General features: G+C 39.3%; 1 long non-coding RNA gene across 1 annotated transcript; it reads right to left on the bottom strand.

Annotated features, from left to right (window-relative positions):
- Nucleotides 1-6,147: 6,147 nt before the first annotated feature.
- Nucleotides 6,148-11,242, bottom strand: LOC121659911. The gene is made up of 3 exons (XR_006014500.1): nt 10,858-11,242; nt 7,300-7,445; nt 6,148-6,294 (listed from the first exon to the last, which is right to left on the bottom strand). It is a non-coding gene; the product is annotated as an uncharacterized LOC121659911 (long non-coding RNA).
- Between the last annotated feature and the right edge of the window lie 2,716 nt (nt 11,243-13,958).

Below are 13,958 nucleotides of genomic sequence, written 5' to 3'. Positions count from 1 at the left end.
ACACATTTAAACAAGACCTAATTTGATATAGAAAAAATCTGAAGGGAGATGGACTGCATTTAAAGTACAACCCTTGCCTCAAGCAAGCCAAAACCAAAAAGAGTGAAGAACTGAATTAAAGGATTTTTTTCTCAGTTTTACAAGACAGTTTTGTGTTAATTCTTCAGTCTTTTCCATAACTCTTACAGACAAGTGTATGGTTCCTGTGCTTACAGAGACTGCACACTGTTGAGCAGTATCGACCCCATTTATATGAGTAGACTTGTTTTAATTGACTATACTTGAGCTGGATGGTTAACATAACTTGGAGGGAAAAGAGGAAATTGTTTTTCTGCAGAGAATAATCCCTACTTAACAGATGGGATTTTATTAATAGTTATGAGGGAATAACAAGATGCAGTTTTTTAGCCAGACAAACGTCACCTAGCCTGAGAGTCACTTAAAATAAGTAAGACACTCCCCACCACAAAGGAAAATTAAGGGCCTCATGCCATGTTACAGTCCTGGGTGATGCTTAAATGAGCCAGAACAAAGAATCTATTTGGAAAGAAGTTACATTAGGATTTGGTCCAGTTACTTTGTTTGTGTCCTCTTTTGTTGTCAGCCATAGAAGGCAGTCCCATAATGGGTGGCCCTGTCAGCGACCATTTAGGTATAACAGAGTCTCTTAGTAGAAATGCAAGTAAATTTTTCATCTACCAGCAACAATGAGCTGAAATGCTTGAAGGGAGGAAAACTGGACTCGTTTATTTCATTTATTTATTTTTTTTTTCTGAAAGGCTTGGAACAATTCTGCAGTGCGGTTCTGAACTTTTCATACACAGAACTAAGTGGTAAGGGAAGCTGGGCTTCCTGTCAGCCCTTACAAGATGCTATTTCTCTCCTTTTTCTTGTGGTCAATACTTGGCTTTTCTGTAAAGCCTTGCTTGATTGTTATTTCAGTTAGACCATAAAGACCCTCACCTGCCACTGCCAACGTGTTTCCTAGCAGAAATAGATTATCTCAAATGACAGAATCCAGGCAAAAGTTCAACTTTAATGTCTGATGGCTTATAGAAAACTAGCAGCATGCAAGACATGACTTAGCTGCACTGCACCATCCATATGTGCTTTATTCATGATTTGCTTCACCTTTCCTTAGAAATAATTTTAAATGCAGAGGTAGAATAGAACCTATTTTGTGTAAGGAAAATGTATTTCTGGCTTGATTTAGGATGAGGTGACAGGAAAGGGCAGAAGAAAAGCATGGGATGATGCCACATAAAATAATAGAAGTGAAAAGGATCAATTCAGTGCAACAGTCTGATTTGTGAAATCTATAAAATTAGGCAAATTTCAAAGCCAAAAGGGAAAGCAATTTATTGAGACTGCCTTGTGGGAGCTCAGATTATGAGTAAACTCATGTGTGACACCCTTTTTAAACTAGTAAAATTCTTCACATGTGAAATTTCAAATGGGAAATTAGTTTACAATTTTGAGGAAAGGGGACTGTGTTCTGTAAAATGCTTTATAGGTTTAGTGGTCATTACTTGGAGTGAAAATAAGGACTTAGTTTGAAAACTGTGATTTAAAACTGTGTTGTAATAAAGCAATGTGATTATATACGCAAAGATGAACCATCAAAAGTACTGGTTGGTTCTGTGACTGTTGTAATGTGCAGCTCTCCCTCTCTATATCTGTGATACTGTAATTAAGTAGAATTATTTGCCATGGGGAGGCCTTGTTAAGACTAATTCTGGTAATAAAAGGGGCTAAAATGGATAGTCGTCCATATTCTGAGCTTATCTATGAAGAACCTTGTGGGAAGATAAACAACAAAAGCAAAGGCTTATTGGAGGTTGAAGTGTCAGGACATCAGAAGACTTCACATGAAGAAGAGGTAGAGAATTCTGGCATAATTTGAAAAAAAAAAAAGAAATGTTTTGTGACCAAAGACTTTTCCTCTGTCTTTTGACATCCTGTTTTGTGAGAAACATAGCATGCATTATTTCTGGAAAAGGTGCTTTAAGGAATCCCAACTTTAGGAACGTGAACTCACTAAAGGTTCTACGTAGATAAATAGTAAAAAATTTCTTTCATGTAGAGTACATTCAGCCCACAGATTATGACAGAAAAAGATAAGAGATTGCATTAAGATAGGAGACACTGTAAAAACTGCCATAGTGCACTACTCTATGCAAAATTGCTATATTTAGATGCCATCCCAAGTGCTCTGGATGAGCAAACTGATCAGCTGGGATGCAGGAAATGGGATTCTGATGTTTAGAATATATATGTGTATCTGTATATTTTTGTCATAGACACGTAAAGATTAGGAGCCCAAACAGAAGGGATTATAGTATCTTAGGCAACCTGTTAGGCACAGATCACTAGCTCTGGAGTCATAAAAGAAAAAATCCACATGGCCAAAACATGGGAGGTAAGTGGCTCGGAAGATCCAGAGCAATGGAAATTTTGGGGGCCCTTGTGTCAAAGAGCTTTTTGGCAGGGAGAAGGATCAGAGAAGCTGCTCCATTTCAAGAACAGGCCTTTTTCGCCTGGTGGAGGACTGGCTGGCAATTTAAGCATGTTTATTCTCCCTACTGTTTTCTTTTTGCACAGCTATAGTCATTACTCACTGACAATATCCTGCAGGCTAGGGGAATCACTGGGAGGCCAGGTCAAGGATATGGACAGCAGATACTCCACTGAGAAGTCAGGACAAAGCAGCTGAAAAGACCTGAGCAGCGAGTGTGGAAAGATGCTGCAGTGGAAAGTGATGTAGCGGAAAAGTACTCTGTAGTGAGCTTCACTTAAAAGTATAGATACAGCTTGTACTGTCCTACACAAATTCCTCCAGGCCTCACTGAATGGCTTGACTGCTTTTCATAGGTTGAGCTGTCCTTGTGAAGAAAATATTTCAAGAGTAAGGGCTTGGATCACAGCATGTCTGTTGCACCAAAGGGTGTGCAAAAGAAGCGGTACTCAATGCCTTCTTTGCTTCAGTCTTTACTGGTAGGGCTAATGTTCAGGACACAGATACTTCAAACCAATAGGAAAGTCTGGAGGAAGGCAGGCTTTCCCTAGAATGGAAGAGGAGCATACTATGGAACTCTTAAATTAACTGGATTTACATAAATATGTGAGACTTGATGGGATGCAGCACCAGTTGGTGAGGAAGCTGGCTACTGTCTTTGTGAAACTGTTCTTGGCTGAGGTCGTTGCATGCTTGGACTACACAACACTCGAAGGTTTCTCTCCAACCTCAACCACTCTGATTCGATTATATTGAGCCTTTATTGAGGGTGAATGAAGCTGTTTATACTACACCAGTACCTGAAGTCTCACTGTTGGAGGAATGTATGAAGTAAGGTGTTACTGGAATGATAAGGCTCTTGCTGACAAGAACATAAAGCATTTTGTTTGCAAACTTGTCTACAGGGCTGCTTCTTAGATGACATAGATATGAGATGCTCTGTGGCTTATCCTGTGCTTCATAAAGTCAGTGATTAAATTTCCACTGGGAATAGGATGTAACTGGTGAGAGCAGTGAGGGCTACAATATCATAAATGTAGTTGTTGTCCTCTCAGGAGTGCCTCAGGGAACAGGGTATTTAAAGTAAAAATCTGTTTCCTGCTTGCCCTGTGTTGTAGCTCCTCCTGAAAGCTGCTAGACTTTGTTGATCCTTGGGGGGCAGCTGCTGAAATTGCAGTGCAACGCCCACAGATAAGAGATGCTGCGCAACAGAGAATGATTCAAATTCCTATATTCTTCGTTTTTTTTTTTTTTTTCCCCAGTGAGTGACTCAATTACATAGGGATACCATGTACTATCTGCCAGATATTCTGCTCATGTTGTTCTGTGTTCACAATGTCGAAATAGATGTTTTCTTTCCAATTTCACTTGTTCTGGTACAGATATTCAAGAAATCTGTACAGCCTTATTGTGCTGAATATTTCTTGCTGACTTCCTGCTAGTCTAGCTCAGTTCGATGATAAGGTATTGAAGGCATTTGCTTTGTTCTGAATGTATGAGGGTTGCTACAAACTAGTGGTGGTCTCTAGATCCTGATGTAAGAATAAAGAAAGAACATGAGGAGTTAAATGATACCTGTTAATATATGATGCTTCCATTATATGTGATTGGGTGAGATGCTGTGGAATAGCAGCCCATCAGTCTATTGTGTCGCAGACAGTTACTCTGTTAGTCAAACTACACTTCAATAAGCTGTGTGCTTCTTCATCCTGGCCTATATCTTACCTCATACACTAAATAGTTTGTACTATCTCTGACAAAAAAGATACTGGTGTGGACGAAGGCTTTTTCAGGGAAGTAAAAATCAGTGAGACTGAGTTTTTTTTCACTGACTGGAATTTTGTAGAGGGTTGTGTTCTATTTTTTATACTTATGAGGGTGATGGCTATAAATGTGTCCATTGGTGAATGTGTTTGGTCAGAATAATTTGTTATTCAATTTGATTTTCCCCTCATTTTCAAGTGTTTAGTTGTGGGAAAAGGACAGGATTGTTTTGATGTTACAGCAACACAAAACTGGTATTAGAAGGTTTTTTTATCAAGACTGTACTCTGCATATTATATTCCTGAATACTTGTCAGAGAGGAATTCTTTTGCAATCTTGTCTCTAGACAGGAGGATTTCTCATAGCAGACATCACATTCATGCTCAGATCTTGTTTACTGTTCCTAATGTGAATGAATGTTTCTATTTTTCTGTTCTTAGTCACTTTGCTTATCTTTAATTTGTTTATGAAGAACTGAATGTTCTGCAGCATGTGTGAAATATTAACAATTACTTCCCAATTACATCACTGCTAAATAGAATGCTGGTTTTATTGCTGAGATATTTGTGAATTTCTGAAGAAAGGAAAAGTTGGATTTTTTTTCTCAGATTTTATTTTTAATGAAACACCTGTATATGCAGACAGGTTTAATATTCTTAGCTATAGTTTTAAATAATTGCTTTATCCTTTGAAAATCTCAACTGCATATCTTCATGTTCGAATTAGCCAGAAGTGAACAGGATGAGTGCAAAGAGACAATGAGAAGTTTCATTTGGCTGAAAACTTGAGAGCAGCCCACCAGCTAAATTTACTATTTGACATAAAGGGGTCAGGTTGTTACCATGCAGTCTCATGCTGGCTACAGTGGTGCTACCTGAGGAGTACAGGAAATCAATGGTGACTGACAGATTCCAGTTGTGGGTACAAATTGCTGCTTTTCTCATTCATTGCTCTAAGATGAAAGAAACCGGTGACAGTTTTTCTGCTACTATAAAATTGCTTCTCAGTGCACCATTTCTGAGGCTTGATTTAGCTTGCAAAGGACCAAACAAACTTGTTTTTCCCCAAAAAACTTCCCATGCCCTACATGCCTCCAGAGGGTGGTATGTGACAATTTAGCAGTGGTTTCTTTTCCCATTGTTTGTTTTAGTGATATAAGTAGTTTGTGTAGAGAAAATAAACTTAAATTGATTAAGGTCATGTAGCCAAACTCAAGAATATAAATAAGAACAAATGTATCCCTAAAGTGTGTGGGAAAAAAACCTACTTTTGGAGGAGCACTGACCCTAGTGGGATATTTTGCTGGATAAAATGTCTGTGACAGTGCAGCTAAGCTGGACTTAAGCAAGTGAGTAACCAAACTTGTGCAAATAGATACACATAAAATTTCTTTCAGAGCTGTAATATTGCCAGGGATAAACTTTGTGAAAATTAGGTTCTCCTAATTAAGGACTCTTAATGTCCTTGCATGCAGTGAAATGGACAAGTGTTTTTCATTACTTGGCTGATAGTTCAATACAAAAGAAAATATTGTGGGTTACTGAATCAAGAGATCAGTTTGGTGTTTTCTTGTTTGTGGTGGGTGGTTTTTGTTTGATTTTTTTTTTTTTCCTGAGAAACTGAAGCACCCAAGTTGGTTGGAAAATAAACCCTCCTAAGCCTTAGACTATTGGCATTCTGTTACTGGAAATACAGATATATGGATTCATTTGCTATTATGTATGTGTGGAACAGTGAGTCTTGGGTAATGAATGCAGCAAGAATTTGTTAACATTGCATTTGCTTTGGGGTTTTTTATTGGGGTTTGGGGTTTTTGGCAGTTACTGGTTTCAACACAGTGGAGGACTAATCACAAAGAGATTTTGTAGTGAGTTTCTCCTCTTTATTTTCTGTTTACAGACATTTTATTTTCTATTGCTGAGACCGTAGCTGGAAATGGCAGGGCAAGAGCAACACCTGAATGTTAATCGGTCAGTCCATGATGGAGTCAGCTGGACGAGGGCAAGAACACAGTCCTAGAGTTTGGGAAATAAAGTAGACCCACTTAACACTGAATAATGTTAGTTCAGTAGTGCAACATAATGTCAGACTTCACAGGGTACAAGCTTGTTCAGCCATGGTCCAGAAAGATGAACTCCAACTATAACAGATACACAAAATCACTGTGAGCTTAATGAAAAGCCTTTGTGAGAAGAGACTGAAAAGAAATTGCTCATTTAACTTAGGACAATGAAGCTGACTGGACATCAGACCAGGTGGAGGTAGTTTAAACAGAGAGGGAAAAGAGATGAGCTACTTAATGTAAAGGACAGGCACAGGAACAAATGGTAATAAAGTAGTCAGTCATGAATAAATTCAGGTTGTAAATGGAAGAAGGATCCTTGCCATGGAGAGAGTCAGAATTTGAAGTGGCCTTTTAATTAGAGCAGCAAGGGCAAGAAATTACCAAGGAGTTTATATGATATGATGCTGCTGATAGGGAACTGGAATTGATAATAAGGAGGTCCATTTCAGGCGCACCTAGGTGCTTTGTGTTCTTTTCAGGGAAGGCAAATATAAGCCGGTTTCCCTTTCAACAGACGAAAGTAAAAACCATGGCATTATTCAAAGCCATCTCACAGTACTTTCATACACAATAACTGCAAAGGGTATTTTGAGGAAACCAAACATGGATATCACTATTAAGCTATTGGCATTGTGGTATAGCTAGATACAATATATGGACAAAAACTGGGTGTAGAAAAGAAAGTATCTTTGGACTAAACAGATGTTTCAGTGAAAATTGTAAAGTTGGAGCCAGTATATTTTAATGCGGCGGAAACACAAATGAGAAGATTTGTGTAGTAAGCATCTCCAAACGGTAGGGATCAAATGGTGCAAGGAAAAAGATTATTTACATTACTTAATAATATTTAGGAGATATTGAAAGTCATGATCCCGTGCTATTTTTTTTTCCTCCGGTCTTTTAGAATTTTATTTTTATAGGAGATGTAGCAAAATGTGATTGGTTTGAGACCTACCTTAGAGAGCAGACTGGTCGTAGGGATGAGAGTAACAGTTAATTAACTCATTGCCAGCCTGTGTCCTTTTGCTGCTAAAACGATGCTGTGTTATCCCCAAATGGATAATTCAGTTATATTTCAGTTTATGACAATTAGCAAGTAAGCTGAAAAAAAGAAAAGTAGGTGAATTTATATTATGTCACAAATCAAGATTAGTTCATCTTTTTACTTTTAATATTGAATCTGTTATGTTTTCTGATATAAAGACTATGCCACTCAGTCTAGTAGTAAGTGCATAAGTGTTCAGGGAAAGATGGGTTTGTAAAGTAATAGACACTTACTGTGTTCTCTGGGCCTCACTGTCAGATTGGCCTGGTGTGAGCTCAAGCTGTGACCTCGGGCGACCCAGTGAGGCTACAGACACCTTCACTCTCTGCCATCAGGCTCTTCTCTTAGCACACAGCCATGACAGGCAATGTGTCATGAAGCACAGCTGAGGAATTCCAAAAACCCCTCCTGACCACCATGTAGTTACTGCTTTTCAAATGAGACTGCTGTTCTCACTGCATGAGTGCTCACCTCTGTTCTCAGGAGGTGGGAGAAAAAGGTGCTCATTACAAGCTGAAACCACAGCCTGCCACCTCCTCGAGATAAAAGTCAAAGAAAGGAAATTTGTGCACTGGGCTTGTCTCAGCTGGAAGGGGATTTAAGTCCTGCCTCTGAGCTGAGAATGGCTTTGAGTGAGTCTTTGCCAGCTCTGCTACCTGGGCATGTCAGTATAAATAACAAATATTGACCATAAGTACACATTTTGTCTATATTTAGGCATAACAGGACACAATCCCTAAAATTAATTGGTGTCACAACATGGTAAGAAAATGTAGTAACAGTTTTTGTGAGTTTTTTCAAGTTGTAAACACATCACTGGGACCCAAACAAGTGCACCTAGACAACTAAAATCAAAGCATTTATGCAGAAAGTCTTTCATAAGGCAAACCCCCACAACTGTATGGTAAATATTGAGCTTTTAATACCATTAATGACCTTGATGGAAGTAGTTGTAGGGATTAATGAGCACCTGAGGTTAATGGAATCAGCTCCACCCGACTGATCATTAATTCAGAGCCTGTGCCCTAGATTTTGATCATTAGTGCTAAAAAACAAAATCAATTTTACATGGTTTGGGGCACCTTTTGACCAGCAACATCAACAATACAGATTCTTAATTTTGAAAATTACCTTCCTGCTAGATTTTTTCTCTTTTTCTTCCTTACATTGCCCTCTGTTCAATAACATGTAAGCACTAAATGAAAATGCCAAATTTCAGCATGCTGTGTTTTGAAATGCCTGCTTTATTAAGTCCTGAGGCATGTTGATAATAGAAGCATAACAGCTTTTCACATGAAGCACTTGCAGATTCTAAAGTCTTACAAATGGCAGTTCTTAATGGTTTGAAAGTATTTTCTAAACACTTTGGACACTGTGTTTGAATTAATAACTTTGGAGTTCAACATAGCATTAAATACATTGGTTGTGTGTGTGCCCTGCACCAGTAGGTGGTGGTTAAGGATCTGCGTTCATAAACACTTGTGCTAATGGCTGTTTTTAGAAACAAATCTTGAACTTCTGGGAATTTTGAAAATACTAAGGTATATTTCATAAAGATTCCAGTAACTTTGGGTGTTTCACTGCAGACCACATGTTATAATATACAGCCTCAGGCTAAGCAGACAAAAGGGATGCCCCAATATTGCTCTGGTGTGGGATAAACGTGCACAGGAAACAAACATCAATAACCTCCTGAACTGTATAACCTGAATACTCTTGCACCTGTGTTAGAATATGTCATGTATAAATCTAAATTTAGCAGTTCATTTCTATGATGATGTGGATGTTCAGCCTCTCTAAAAAAACAAAAGAAAACAAATGTTCTCTAATTGAACCCCCTGCTACATGCAGATCAGATTATGAAGTATGAGAGTAAAAGGAAATTAAAAAGGACAGTCTAATTTTTAAAGTAAAACATGGGTAATAGGGTTCTGTATCTCAGTGCCACAAGGTATATGACCTTAGTTGCAGCAATACATGCAGAAGCAGCAGGAATCTCACAGGATGTCCAAATCTAAAAACTACTATTTAGATCTCATTGTGAAGTATCCCACAGATAAAGTGTATTTGTTTTTATGTATAAATATAGTTAAAATATAAGAAAGGAATTTTCAAAAATTAATATTTTGAAAAAATAGCATTACTACAAGGTATTATAAGAGCTATTTTTGTTTATATTTGATACAAAATACTGTTTTATTTTACTGCAGAATACACTTTTGCTTAATTCCCTATATTTTGTTCAAAGTGTAGGAGTGGATTATTAGCCTATTCAATACAGTGGCCAAATATCCTTTGTTTTCTGTGTGGTCATAATTAAATGTGAAAATTTTTATCAGATTTAAAAAAAAAACGACCACCACAATCCCAAAGTGTAAAGAAAGGAGAGGAAATTACCTTACAGAAAATCTGTAAAAAAAATGCATCTCTCTGGTTCAGTGTCAAGGTATACGATCTAAGAAATTAAAAATGTTTTTCTTATGTTTTTGAAAAAAAAATCAGCTTTATGTAGTTTTATATTGTGTTAAAACACGTGCCTAACTTACATTTTTGGTTGGCTTGAAAGTTCTGTATGTCTCGCACCTCTCCAGTAAATTTTACCTTAAACAGCCTCTAAACTTAATCTTCAGTATACATGTTAGTTGATAGCATGATTTGTTTCTGTTTGGTCTAATTGGAAGCACCTAAAGATTTGAATTGACATCTATTTTGTTTGGGTTTTTTCATTGTTGGATTGACCTTAGAAATACTTGAACAATTACTCAAGTATAGTGACACTACTCTCTGTTGTATTGTGAGGAAATTTCTAATCAGTTTTTGATTGTAGAGTATAACACCCTTACACAACCCCAGGTAAACACTCCCCCACTTAATTCAGCAGAGCCTTATTAATGTTATTTTTTTACAGCACTGTTAGTTTTCATAGATGTTTCTCTATGGGATTTTGTTTACCGTTTAAAATACATCTGAAAATCTTATTCTAATACATGCTTGGTCCTTCCCAGTGAAATGCTGGGGGAGGCTGGTGAGGCTATAAAAGCAATGGGGAAGGCAGGGAAGGTGCAGACAAGCCTCTGCCCTGCGCTCTGCAGCCCCATAAACAACTTGCTAACGAGCACAGGGTAATGGCTGTGGATGCTAAATAATCTCTTTCCCTGCTATTGAGCGGACATTTTAAAAATATGGTAGTTTTTAAAAATTAGTCTTTCTAGGGGAAAACAAATAATTTTCTGTTTGATGTACACCACCTTTTTAATAACATTTTATGCTATCACACAGAGGAGAAAACAAAATAAATTCAGCAAATGTAGAAATCGATTGAGAAACTGGTATTTCCTCCGGTGAATAAAATCAATTACATCTTCAGAAGAGGTGTATCTTTAAAATAGATTAAAACGCCCAAACAACCCGGGCAGAGGGAGAAGAAAAGCCACCCCCCGCGGTGCCCGCGGCCGCGGCGGTGCCCACCGGCTGTAGGTGTCACTGTGAACATGGCTCAGGGTCGGGCCGGGCTGGCCCCGCGGCGCACGGCGCTGTCCGCCTTGCTGCGAGAGCCGCCGCTCACACGTTCAGCGTGCTCGGGACATTGTGTGCCGGGCTGTTGGAGGGGCGCTGGCAGCAGAAGGTGACATCTGGTGACTAATGGGCTCAGATGCGGGGGCCGTTCCCACCGCTCCTCCGGCGGCAGCTGCGCCGCCGCCGCCGCGCAGGATGCGGAGACCGTGGGGAGCGGCTCGCTGGAGGAGATCGATACCTTCTGATTCCCGAGGAGCCAGAACATGGCCCCACCGCAGACATTTTCCCAGCCCAGGGCTTCTGATAAATGCACAGACCACCCAGCCAAGCGCGGCGCTCGCTGCGTCCTCTCTTTCGCTCATCGAAACCCATCTACTTTTAAGGAAATGGCTCCACCTTATGAAACAAAGATGGACCCTTTCCAGGCACAGTCCAGGCTCTGCATGGATTCTCGTGTTAGATGGGGCTCTGTCGCAGTCAAACCGCTCTGCTTCCAGGGTGATCCCGGCTGTTGATCCCCCCTCTGTAATGTGCTCAAACCTGAACCGGGGCTCTCGCTGATTCTGCTGCTGTGTGTTAGGAGACACACATCTGTCATTTAAACTCCCTGAAACAAAGACTAAGCCGGAATGCGGGGCCCGTATTTTTCTCATTTGATCTCCCGATGAAATGTGATTTATTTGTCAAATTCTTAGAAACGGCAGAGAGAAACCGCAGGAAGAGCTCAGCGTTGCAGATGGTGGTAAAAGCTCTTGTTATTAGCAGATGACAGGGCAAACCACCACAGTGGAAAGCAAAGACAAATTCTTAGCTGGAAGTTGGTGTTTACAGCAGAAAAGGGATTTTGAGGGGCTTTCTGGTGTGTGCGGGGGTCGGGGGGGGGGGTGGGAAGGGGAAGTGGGCTGCGAGGTGGTAAAGGAGCATTGCTTAGTTGCTGTGCCCACCTACTACAACTAAATGACAGTGTTTGGTGTTAGGGAGTCACTGAAAGGAGCTGACATAAGAAAGGAAAAACAAGAACCTGAGAATAGAAATATTTTGCTGTGCATGCATACATACACAGATAATTGCATGATTTTCCATCATCCAAGCCTCTAGTGTGACAGAGGGAGGGAGGGAGGATAGTCACATGCATCAGCCCCATAAAATCTGCAAAAGCACTGTTCTTAATTCAGCCATCGGCTGTTCCAAGACCTCACGCAGAGAATTACAACGAAATTCTATTTTCAGACTGACAACCCTAACGCTGCTGTGTCCTTATGTTTACTTCGGTTAACTGTCAGCCCTTATAACGTGCGCTGTACCACAGCTGCTGCTGTGGAAAAGAAAACCCTCGGAGTAGCTGCCTGGGGGGGGGGGGGGGGGGGGCCGGGGGAGGAGGTATTTGAGAGAAATGAAAATATAAAAAGCAGGGGAAGAAAAAAAGGAAAGAAAATCTGCTTGTGTCTCTACACAATGAGAGACTCAAAACAGAGATCATTCAACTCTTGTTTTCAGCACATTTCTTGGTTTTAGTCTTGGCTGATAAAATATTTAACAGCCATCTTAGCACTCAGCACAGCAATAACCAAGAAACAGTCAAGCTCTTGGCCCCCACTGAGACAGAATTCCAGTGACATGAAGTTTTCTTTTCCCCCTTCCCATATGATGTGTTGTCTAGCTTAGCTCCAGATTTAATGTGAAATGAAAAAAAAAGCTTCATTACAGCATGCCCTGTTCCTGAAACATCAAAAAGGAAATTACAAGTTGAACTGGCACTGCTACATTTACTGGTCAGCTTACTGTGTTTGCCTGCTTTTAAAAATACAAATAAGGTTAATTTCAATCCCCAAGCAGGATGGAAACCCCCAGTTAAGATGGAATTACATTTTTTTCATGTGGACATGTCAGAATGCAGTCTCTACTCCCAGGAGTGTGCTTTTGAAAAAATAAATAATAAAAAGAAAATTGGTGAAAAAAATCAATGTGGGAATTCTGGTGAACAGAATTAAGTATCAGGTAGAAGATTCTCCCTGTCGTCCATTGCTCTCAAGTCAGGAACTGAATTAGAAAAAGCTACAGTCCAACCTGTGCACTATAAATACTAATTTTAAGATCACTGAAAATTATTTTCCCATGTGGGAAATTGGGAAAATTAAAATTAAAAAGTAGCTTTAACATCAGCTTTCCTTGTGACAATTCATACAGAAATGGAGTACATTAATTACTGGACCACGATATGTGATGGGAGCTGGGTATTTTGTGGTGGTGGTGGTTTTTTGTTTGTTTTCTTTTGTTTGTTTTGTTTTTCTTTTGGAATTGCTAAATACAGCCCCTATTCTGATTGAGCAGTCTCTTTTCAACATCTTAGGAGGGTTGGCCTTCCTAGCCTTTTTGTAAGAGGGGGCAGTGTCACTTCTTGAGATTTTTATTAGATCTGTCATGGGTTTTGTTGTTTTTTTCCTATGTGCCAGCTGTCAGAATCAGGAAATTGCACCATCTATTCAGCTGCTGTTACTAAATAAGTAAATAGGCCTAACCCTTTCTGATGGGAAACTTGCAATTCGGTGAGGCTCAAAAACTGCTCATCAAATACCAAGCTCCAAATCTTGTAATTAGGAATTGATATATCCTTATGAATTTTGTCTATCTAGGTTTTCATACTGAATGAATCTTAGTAGTTATCACTAAAGGTAGAATTAAGCATTATGCTTTAAGATTACCTTTTCTTTTTCCTAGATGTTGTTATGCATTTCATAGAGTGTCCACAACTTCTCAGAGGGAGTTTTCTTATGCCAGGATTTATGTATTGAGATGATTACTTTTTTTCCTCTTAATTCTAAATTTTAGCTTTTACTCAGACTGGTATCAGGCACTCCGTAATTCTTATTCACTAAATCTTTAGTGCTTGCTTGTTCTGGAGCAGGGGGTTAAAATACAGGGAAAATGTTGAAGACCACCGATAGAAGGAACAGATGAACATATAAGGAGAGGGGAAGAGAGAAGTGTTGAGTAAAACCAATTATGAGATGTAGGAAGGACAGTGGGAAGTCGTAGCAATTAGAGAAACCCTT

The sequence above is a fragment of the Corvus kubaryi genome, unplaced genomic scaffold (assembly GCF_017639235.1).
Source record: "Corvus kubaryi isolate FWS band 111438036 unplaced genomic scaffold, C.kubaryi_AGA036_p1.0 138, whole genome shotgun sequence".
NCBI lineage: Eukaryota > Metazoa > Chordata > Aves > Passeriformes > Corvidae > Corvus > Corvus kubaryi.
This window is presented reverse-complemented; position numbering and strand designations above follow the sequence as displayed.